The sequence below is a fragment of the Hibiscus syriacus genome, unplaced genomic scaffold (assembly GCF_006381635.1).
Source record: "Hibiscus syriacus cultivar Baekdansim isolate YM2019G1 unplaced genomic scaffold, ASM638163v2 tig00110419_pilon, whole genome shotgun sequence".
Taxonomy (NCBI): domain Eukaryota; kingdom Viridiplantae; phylum Streptophyta; class Magnoliopsida; order Malvales; family Malvaceae; genus Hibiscus; species Hibiscus syriacus.
This window is the reverse complement of record NW_024062731.1, coordinates 1,289,066-1,298,829: the sequence shown is the minus strand read 5'-3', so window position 1 is coordinate 1,298,829 and position 9,764 is coordinate 1,289,066. Positions and strand designations below refer to the sequence as shown.

Genomic DNA, 9,764 nt, shown 5'->3' with positions numbered 1-9,764 from the left:
TATGCCGGGGAACTTTCAAGATACCCATGCCCTGTGCTGATAAAGACACTTTATTTATTTATTTCTCTTCTTCTCCTCTTTCTATAAAGAATAAATAAATAAATAAGTAAATACAGCGATCTGCTTTATTTTGCCTGCTTTAGATCCTAGGCTTTTCTCTTCTGTTCTCTCAGGTATGAACTAACTCTTTCTTTCTGTTAATTTTATTTTTTTCTTATAATTGTTGTAAGTTCCTAGAATGTTTGGGTTTGTTTAGTTGTGTTGGATTTTGGGGAAAGTTTTGATTTTGGATTGTTAGTCTCAAAATTTGCAGGGTTTCTCTATATGGGATTTTTTTCCTGGTCTGTGAATTCTTCATATAGAGAGAAAACCTTGTTTTGTTAGAAATAATACAATAAATTATGGGTTCGCAGTTCAATGGATATCCTCACTCAGTTCATGGTTCAAAGATTGATGATGGGTTTGTTTTGCCTTATTCAAATGTTTACCCAGAATTTGTGATTCCTGATGGGGTTGGATTAAATGAAAAAAAATTAGATTTCAGTTCTCTAGGTATGCCTTTTTTACCTTCTTTAGGTTTGGATAATTCTAGCTTTTCTTCAAGTTTTAGCATGGACAAAGAGGGAGAAACTTTTTCTCCCACCGATGACACCGACGTCTCGGACACTGTTCTTAAGTACATAAGTCAGGTGCTTTTGGAAGAGGACATGGAAGAGAAGCCCTGCATGTACCATGACTCATTGGCTCTGCAAGCTGCAGAGAAGTCTCTTTATGAGGTTCTCGGTGAAAGCTATCCTCCGAGAAAGCAGGCTCCTGTTTGTTTTGATCGAAGTATTGAGAGCCCGGATAACTGTTCTTTTGGTACTTCTAGTGATCATAGCGTTCATAGTGGTTCTAGTTCCTGTACTAGCTATTCGATTGAATCTCGATGGAGTGGTGATTTGTTGAAAACTACAACAGACCATCTTTGTTACAAACAAGTATTCCTGAAAACTTTGTTTTTCGGTCTACTGTGAATTCGGGTTCACAGTCTTCAGCTTGTTCTCAAAATGGTAGTGCAAATAATGGGAATGGACCAGTGGGATCATCTCTTAGTGAGGCCTCGGTTCTGAATTATTTTAGCCAGAACGAATTGGCGTTGCACATCAAGAGGGGCTTTGAGGAAGCTAGCAAGTTCCTACCCAAAGGTAATCAACTGACTTTTGATTTCAAGAGCAATGCATTGACTTTAGAGTTGAAGCAGAAGGATCTGAACACAGTAGTCAAAGTGGAGAGTGATAGAAAGGAGTACTCACCACCTCAGTTAATCGGAAAGAAGAATCATGAGCGAGAAGATGAAGATTTAGAAGAGGAGAGGAACAGCAAACAGTGGGCAGGTTTGGGGGATGAGAGTGAGCTATCAGACATGTTCGATAAGGTATTGATTTGTTCTGGGAGAAGAGGGCAGTCTCCCTCTTGCAATGCTGACGAGACTTTGCAGAATAGACCTAGCAAGACGTTGCAGCCAAATGAGCAAGCAAATGGATCCAGTGGTTCAAAGACTCGTGGCAAGAAAAATGATAAGAAGAAAGAGGTAGTGGATTTGAGGACTCTCCTAATTTTATGTGCACAAGCCATATCTTCCAATGACAATGAGGCTGCGAAGGAACTGATAAAGCAGATTAGGCAGCATTCTTCACGTGCTGGTGATGGGTCTCAGAGATTAGCTCAGTACTTTGTAGATGCCCTTGAAGCACGCTTAGCTGGCACTGGAACACAAATTTATACCTCTCTGGGTGCTAAAAGAACGTCAGCCGCTGATATGTTGAAAGCTTACCAAGTTTACTTTTCAGTCTGCCCATTCGTCAAGGTGGCAATTGTTTTTGCAAATAACAATATCTTGAAGGTAGCAGAGAAAGCATCAACGCTCCATATCATAGATTTTGGTATCTTTTATGGTTTTCAGTGGCCTGCTTTAATCCACCGCCTTGCAAACAGACCTGGTGGTCCTCCGAAGTTACGCATCACAGGAATAGAGTTCCCCCAACGTGGCTTCCGGCCTGCTGAGGCATGCCAGGAGACGGGGCATCGCTTGGCAAAGTATTGTGAACGATACCATGTTCCATTTGAGTACCATGCTATAGCACGGAAATGGGAAACCATCCGAACTGAGGACCTCAAAACTGATTCCGACGAAGTTGTTGCTGTTACTAGTCTGTTTCGGTTTAGGAACCTACTTGATGAGACAGTAGTGTTGAACAGTCCAAGGGATAGTGTTCTAAAACTGATTAGGAAAATAAATCCAGATGTTTTTGTTCACAGTGTTGTCAATGGATCCTACAATGCTCCTTTTTTCGTCACAAGATTCCGGGAGGCACTCTTCCATTTCTCTGCACTATTTGACATGAGTGAAACAAATGTCCCTCGTGAAGAGTATATGAGGTCATTGGTGGAACAAAAGTTTTATGGGCGGGAAATCATGAACATTGTAGCTTGTGAAGGCACAGAAAGAGTAGAGAGACCCGAGTCATATAAGCAGTGGCAGGCTCGGAACATGAGAGCCGGGTTTATGCAACTTCCACCAGACCCTGAACTAATGAAGAGAGTGCAAGCTAAGGTGAAGCAGCGCTACCACAGTGATTTTATGATTGACGTGGATGGCAGGTGGATGTTGCAGGGATGGAAGGGTCGAATCATTTATGCATCTTCTGCTTGGATACCTGCATAAGACTCCGAACTACACGCAGAGATCTCCCCAGTCTTAAGAGACAAAGCTCGGTGCCATTGTTGTTGTTCATTACAGGAATCGACGTTGATCTTAGGACTATTTGGCTTTGTACATTTAGCCTTTGACCTTGTGTTGTACCCTAATGTTAGTATAACTTCATAGATGAAGATGATACAGTACTATCATTTATCCACAATCCCTGAGCTCTTGTTCTTGGAACATAGAAATGATGACAGTAGTGGTTATTGCTAGCTTTTTGTCCTTGTATCTTTTGGTAATTTTCAGTTCAAAGAAGTATCCTTTGAAAGTTAAAAGAGGATTTTGCTGTGGGGAGGAAAGGGCATCTAGAAGGCCATTTACATGTCCTTTTGTAAAGGAATGGAAATATGTTCATGTTCTTTAATGGGAATTAAAGCATATTAATTTGATGATAAAAGTTGGGTACATAAAGTAGTATCAGATTCCATTGTTCATACTATCAATATGAACAGAAAGCAGTCTTCTAGATAAAGCTATATATACATGCATGCATATATATCGCACAAAACATTCACAGTTTCAATGGGATTTTTATTTTATTTTCGTAGTACCATTTTATTAATATTTTAAATAATTTAAATATGCAAAAATGGCATAAAAGAGTTTATTACATTAAAACATTGTTATTTAACAAATGAATTGTAGTTATTTTATGAAGGCACGCACCTAAACTATAGAGTTTAGTACTGCAGTCATTGAATTAGTAAGTATAGATTTTAATTCTTTTAGCGATATCGTTTAGGCAAAGTCCACGTCCTAACAAAAGCTTATTAAACTTTTTTCGTACTTAGTTTATATTTGGAGTAAAATATGTTGATCTTATGAAATGATGGTACAATGGGTTTTTTATTTTCCTAAAAAAATTAATATATAATATTAAATAGTGATCGCTTTGATGATCAAGTACGGTAATAGGTTCATCTTATAATAGATGGAATATAAAGTGTTACATTTTTATCACTTGAAATAAGAAACAGTTAAAGAAAATAAATTAATTTTAAATACTTCTGACATGTGTCCACTAATAATTGATCTATTCATGTAAAATGAAAAACAAATTTAAGGGTGAGACTGAAAATTAAAATACAATAGAGCACAATCTAATTTTTTTTTAATACTTTTAAACTACTTATGGATAGGATATCGAGGATTATACCAACAACTTTTCATATACATTTGAACCTTGAAATTTGAAGCATACTTTATGTATAAAATACAATTATTTTGTCCTAGTTTTCGGATGCAACATAATTTGAAGCATAGGTTTAACTACAGTTTAGTCACCAACTTTTACCGTGTTTATGTTTTGGTCATTCAATTATTAAATTTTAATTTTATCACGAAAATTTTAAATTTTTCTCATTGAGACCACTCAACCATTACTTCTTTATTGCCGCTTAAATTAGCAAAATTTATTTTTTTAGACTCCCTTTGATTCACCGACGGTTAAGTATTTTATTCTAAACTTGAACGACGAGAAGGTTAAAAAAAGAGGAGAAAAATAATATATTCATATTACACGTTAAGTAGTTAGTGAATATTATAGATTAGATCAAGGTAAGACCAAAACTTTTATTTATATTATGCTGATATCGAGAAAAATCAAATTGAAAGAAGTAAAAATGTATTGCTACTAGTTACATCATAAACGACAACATTCAAACGACGTCGATGGAAAAAAAATGTCAGGCATAATAAAGAATATTAAAATTTTAGGTTTTTTTTTTTTGAAAAAAAAATCTCCAAAACACAATGTTTTGGTGTTGGTGTTAAACAAACACAACCTAAAAGTTTAGTGTTAAAATTAAATATATATATATATATATATATATAATTATATGATCAAAACGAAAACCTATTGAAAGTTGAACAACTAAATATGTCATTTATCCATACATGAAGATACGTAGTATAACTTTATAAGCATTAAAAAAGAATTCGTATAGCTAAACAACCACAAAATTCAGTCAGCTTCTGTGGAAAAAGACAGGCCCTTTTCTTGATAAAGATATTGAAATTTGTTGCAACCATTTAGAAGATGACTTGGCGTTTTGCTTATTGATTACTAGGGTTTATCCTTAATTTGGTTTGTATAGCAAGAATTATATAATTACAATGTGTGTGATAGTGATTTATTTATGTTATGGGTGTGTGAATTGTACAGTACTAAAAGATAAAAGGGGAAATTATACTAAATATAATTTAATTTTGATCGGTGTATCATTTATATCAATAAACTTTGAATTAATTCAATTTTGATATAAATTTTACTTTAGACTTCAACAAAAATCATTTAGGGATGGACCAAGGCGGACCCAGTTGCCCTCCTAAAAATATATAATTTTATATATTTTAGATTTTTTTGTATTTTCTATTGAAAAATCTGTTTTTACCCCTTAAAATTTTATAAGCTTGTCTCCCCTTAAAATTTTAAAGTCCAACACTATCATAAAATAATGCGTTCGTCCCTGAACCATTAGTTTGGAAACAACGTGATAATGTGGATAATAGTTCCGCCATAGTAAAAAATGACATTGTTTCAGTATAAATATATTGATGCTCAAAACGACGTTATTTTGAAAAAATATATATAATATTTTTATTATTTTATTTTTATCCTAATGGACCTAACTATAAAAATTAATAATATAAATGAACATTAAAGTAAAATTTAGAATTAAAACTGAATTAATTGAAAGTCAGTGATTTAAATGATACACTGATTAAAAGTAAGTGGTATATGATATAATTTACCAAAAGTAAAAGTTTTTTATTACCTAAGGAAATCCAAAGTGATGAACAGTGAAGGTAGACTGAAGTATTGTGTTTATTACTAGTAAACATTTTAGGAATAAACACTCAACAACGTTTTGAATTGTAGGTCAATTTTAAATTAAATAGAGTAAATTGACTTTTCAAATAATATATTTAAATATTTTTTATATATATTTCCTATTAATTGATTAATCTAAATTAGATATTACATGGATCTAATATACATAGAGTGACTATCAGAATTTAATTTTCTCCATTCATGAATACTGAGATTCGAAAGATCGAGCTTAATATATTTTTAAATATTTTAATTAAACATGTATCTACAATTATTTTACAAATCATATATCTTTCTATATCAAATTTTATTAACAAAAATAAAGGTAAACTACATGTTTAGTTCCCCCAATTATTACTTTCACTCTATTTTATTCACCTAGTTATTTTTTTCAAGTTATATCTATACTATGTTTTGATTTTATTTTAGTCACACATCGTTAAAAATTAACAAAATTATTGATGTGCTATTTTTTATTTTTTTTAATGATGATAATCTTATGCTGACATATCGACATCATCGTTAATTTTTTAAAAGGTGGTGGCTAAAATAAAATCAAATTAAATATTAAGTATTGACGAAAACAGAACAAAAGTGATAGTTTGGATACTAAATATGTAGTTTACCCAAAAATAATTAAAATTACTAGAAAGCAAATAGTTTGAGCAATTGCTTGGATTATCCGAAAATGATACAAATGCCATTTATCCAAGAATGTATCGACGGTGGAGATTAACATGTCGACAAAACCAATAGCAGCTATTCCAATTGTCTTCTTATAGGAGTCTCACCTCTCACCTATATATTTTGAGTTCGTCATCCCCTTCCCGGGAACTTCCTCTCTTCTTTGGGCTTCATTGGTCAAACCTCTCTTCTACTCATCTTCCTCCAAACCTTCTTCCCTTCAAGGCTGTCTCTTTAAGGTACGTTAACTCTTGTTTCTTCTTGCTTCTTCTTCGCCTTTGTTGAATCGGCTCTTTCTCTTCTGCCACTTCTTCCCTTTTGTATGATTCATTTGTTTCTCCGTGTTCTTTGTTATGGTCATGTTTTGTTTTTAAATCTTCAAAGGGTTTAGGCTAACTGTAAGGCTTTCTCCTTTGATGCCTTTCTTTCGTTTGATAAAATCCCAAGCTTTAGAATATATTTTCTTAGTGCAATCCATTTGTTTTTAAAGTGTTTTGACTTTTTTTTGTTCTTTTTGGGTTGTAGAATTTCGGGTTTTTAGAGACCATGGATCCAAATTCCCCTGAAATCTTTGATTACATTAACAGTTTCAAAGTTGAAGATTCATTCGGAAACGGGTTTCAGTTTGATATTCCATCTTCAGATCTTAACTTTATTTAATGTTCCTCCTGTTACCGAACCCGACCCTGGTTTTTTTCCCCATCAATGACAACAAGTTCAGATGGTAGCTCTTTTTCGGCTTCATCGGCCTGGAGTCCATTGGAGGAGTCTTACTCACCTCCCAATGACAGTGACTCCACGGATCCAGTTCTCAGGTACATAAGCCAGATGCTTATGGAAGAGAACATGGAAGACAAGCCTTACATGTTTAATGATATTTGGCTCTCGACGACACCGAGAAGTCGTTGTATGAAATCATCGGTGAGCAATATCATCCCAACACGATAATGGACAGTTCTAATGGTAATCTTTCTGGTAGTAAAGGCCATTCGAATTTCAGTATTAGCACCGATAGCGAGACTAGTAATTATGTTGATCGTAGCGGTGTTAATGAAGTTGGAGGGTCTGTTCTTTCCTCGTCACAAGCTCCTTACTCTTTGCAGCCCAATTCAGAACGGTCCGGTTCGCACTTTTCTGTGAACTCGGCTAATAGATTGAGTAATATTGGTAATGGGTTGATGGAATCTTCGGTTAGCGAGCTTCTTGTTAAGAACCTGTTTAGTGATAAGGAATCTATGTTGCAGTTCCAGAGAGCGTTTGAGGAAGCAAGTTCATCCCTAGTAATGAAGGGAGCAACACTTTCCCAGGGGGAAAAAGGGACATAGACCGACAGTTGTTGTCAAGGTGGAGAAGGACGAGAGCGAGAGTCATTCCGATGGGTTGATTGACATCCTGTATGGTTTCCAATGGCCCATTCTTATTCAACATCTCTCAAAGAGACCCGGAGGGCCTCCTAATCTGCGTGTAACCGGAATAGACATTCCTCTCCGTGGTTTCCGCCCAGCAGAAAGAATTGAAGAGACAGGTCGTCGCTTGGCAAAGTATTGCCAGCATTTTGGTGTTCCATTCGAGAACAACCCTATAGCAGTTGAAAATAGGGAAACCATCCGGATTGAGGACATCAAGATCAATAGCAATGAGATGCTTTCCGTGAATTCTCTTTTCCGGTTTCAGAGTCTACTCGACGAGACCGTAGAGTTGGACTGTCCGAGGAATGCTGTTTTAAAATTGATCAGGAAAATGAACCCGGATATTTTTGTTCACAACATAGTGAATGGAGCTTACAATCACTACACTAAAACAGAGTTTTAGCGGCGTTTTTTAGTCCTATAGCGGCGATTGGAAAAACTCCGCAAAAAACGCCGCTAATACCAGCGCCGCTAAAGTTAGCGGCGTTTGAGAACAAAAAACGCCGCAATAGGTAAAGATCTATCGCGGCGTTTTCGGAACAAACGTCGCGAAAGGTTGATATCTATAACGACGTTTTTGGAACAAACGCCGCAAAAGTTAGAGATCTATAACGACGTTTTTAGAACAAACGCCGTAAAATGTCATATCTATAGCAGCGTTTTTAGAACAAACACCGCAAAAGGTTAGATCTATAGTGGCTTTTTTGCAAAAGGTCATATCTATAGCGGCGTTTTTGGATAGAAACGCCGCAAAAGGTTAGATCTATAGCGGCATTTTTTGATACAAACGTCGCAAAAGGTCAGTTCTATAGCGGCGTTTTTGGATACAAACGCCGCAAAAGATCAAATCTATAGTGGCATTTTTGGTACAAACGCTGTAAAAGGTCAGATCTATGGCGGTGTTTTTAGATACAAATGTCGCAAAAGGTCAGATCTAGCACTCTGTTAGTGGCGTTTTCCCCTAAAACGCCGCTAATCGAAACTGATTTTCAACATATCTTCTTCCAATTTTGTATTACCCAAATTGAACCTATAACAATATCCAATAACCATCTTAAATTTCATTACGATGCTAATTAAGAATACATAAAAATTTACAAACATCCAAGTTAAATAAATAAATCTTCGGTGGGTACTAAAACATCGAGCTAGATGTTACATAAGTTTATACACCAAAATGCTGCTTAAGTAAGAGAAGGTTTAGGACAGTTGATTAAAACACAAAAAAGTCCTACCAACATTAAGAAACACATGATATATGAATGTCCTTAAGACCAACAACCAAAAATTTGCTACTTAAAGCCTCTCCAGTAATCCATCCATAAGATCATTCCTACAAAATTCAAATCGAAGAATTAAATGGTAAACAATTAGAACAACTTCTTGTAAAGGTAATTTTACTAAAAAAGATTGAACAATTAGAACAACATTATTCAAATACTAAGCTAAAATGAGAAAATTCATTTAAAAATGATAAAATTCCAAACAAACTCAAACATACATCAACAATAGATGCATCTTCACTAGGAGCAAAACTTGCAGCAGCCTGCAATGCCTTTGCCTTCTGATCTACTTCCTCGTACGAACACTATGCAGAACGAATTAATTTTTTTTTTAAAAATATATACATTTTTAATCATATTAAAAACCCACATTTAAATTGTAATATAAATTAAATCACAAATGACTCAATCATAATCAAAAGAAACAAAAGACCAACTGTAAGAGAGATAACCAGCATAGCCAGCAGTTCCTGTAATAGCCGCGATGAGTCCGTACTTGAAAAATGGTTAATGCTTTTATAATCTTTGTGACCATAAATTAGGATTATTGAATAAGGAAATAAAAAAATATTTAAGAAAAATAAATATTCTAATATAAATTCATAAGGATAAAGAATCAATATTTAAATTAGTAAATTCCTAAAATCAAGTATCAAACTTCTTGCTTTACATCTCCTTCTTATAAGTAAATGAATCCTGCATAACTGAAGCAGATGCCCCAAGATCCATACCTAGCAAAAAATGACAGCACAAATCAAGTTCTTCAACAATGGATATTGAGATTGCCATGTTGAAGAATTGCTCGAAGT

At 34.7% G+C, this 9,764-nt stretch overlaps 2 pseudogenes; both read left to right on the top strand.

The window, feature by feature from the left end:
- Window positions 1–261: 261 nt before the first annotated feature.
- On the top strand, window positions 262–2,958 carry LOC120124608 (annotated as a pseudogene).
- Window positions 2,959–6,968: 4,010 nt separating this feature from the next.
- On the top strand, window positions 6,969–8,075 carry LOC120124563 (annotated as a pseudogene).
- The last annotated feature ends 1,689 nt before the right edge of the window (window positions 8,076–9,764 follow it).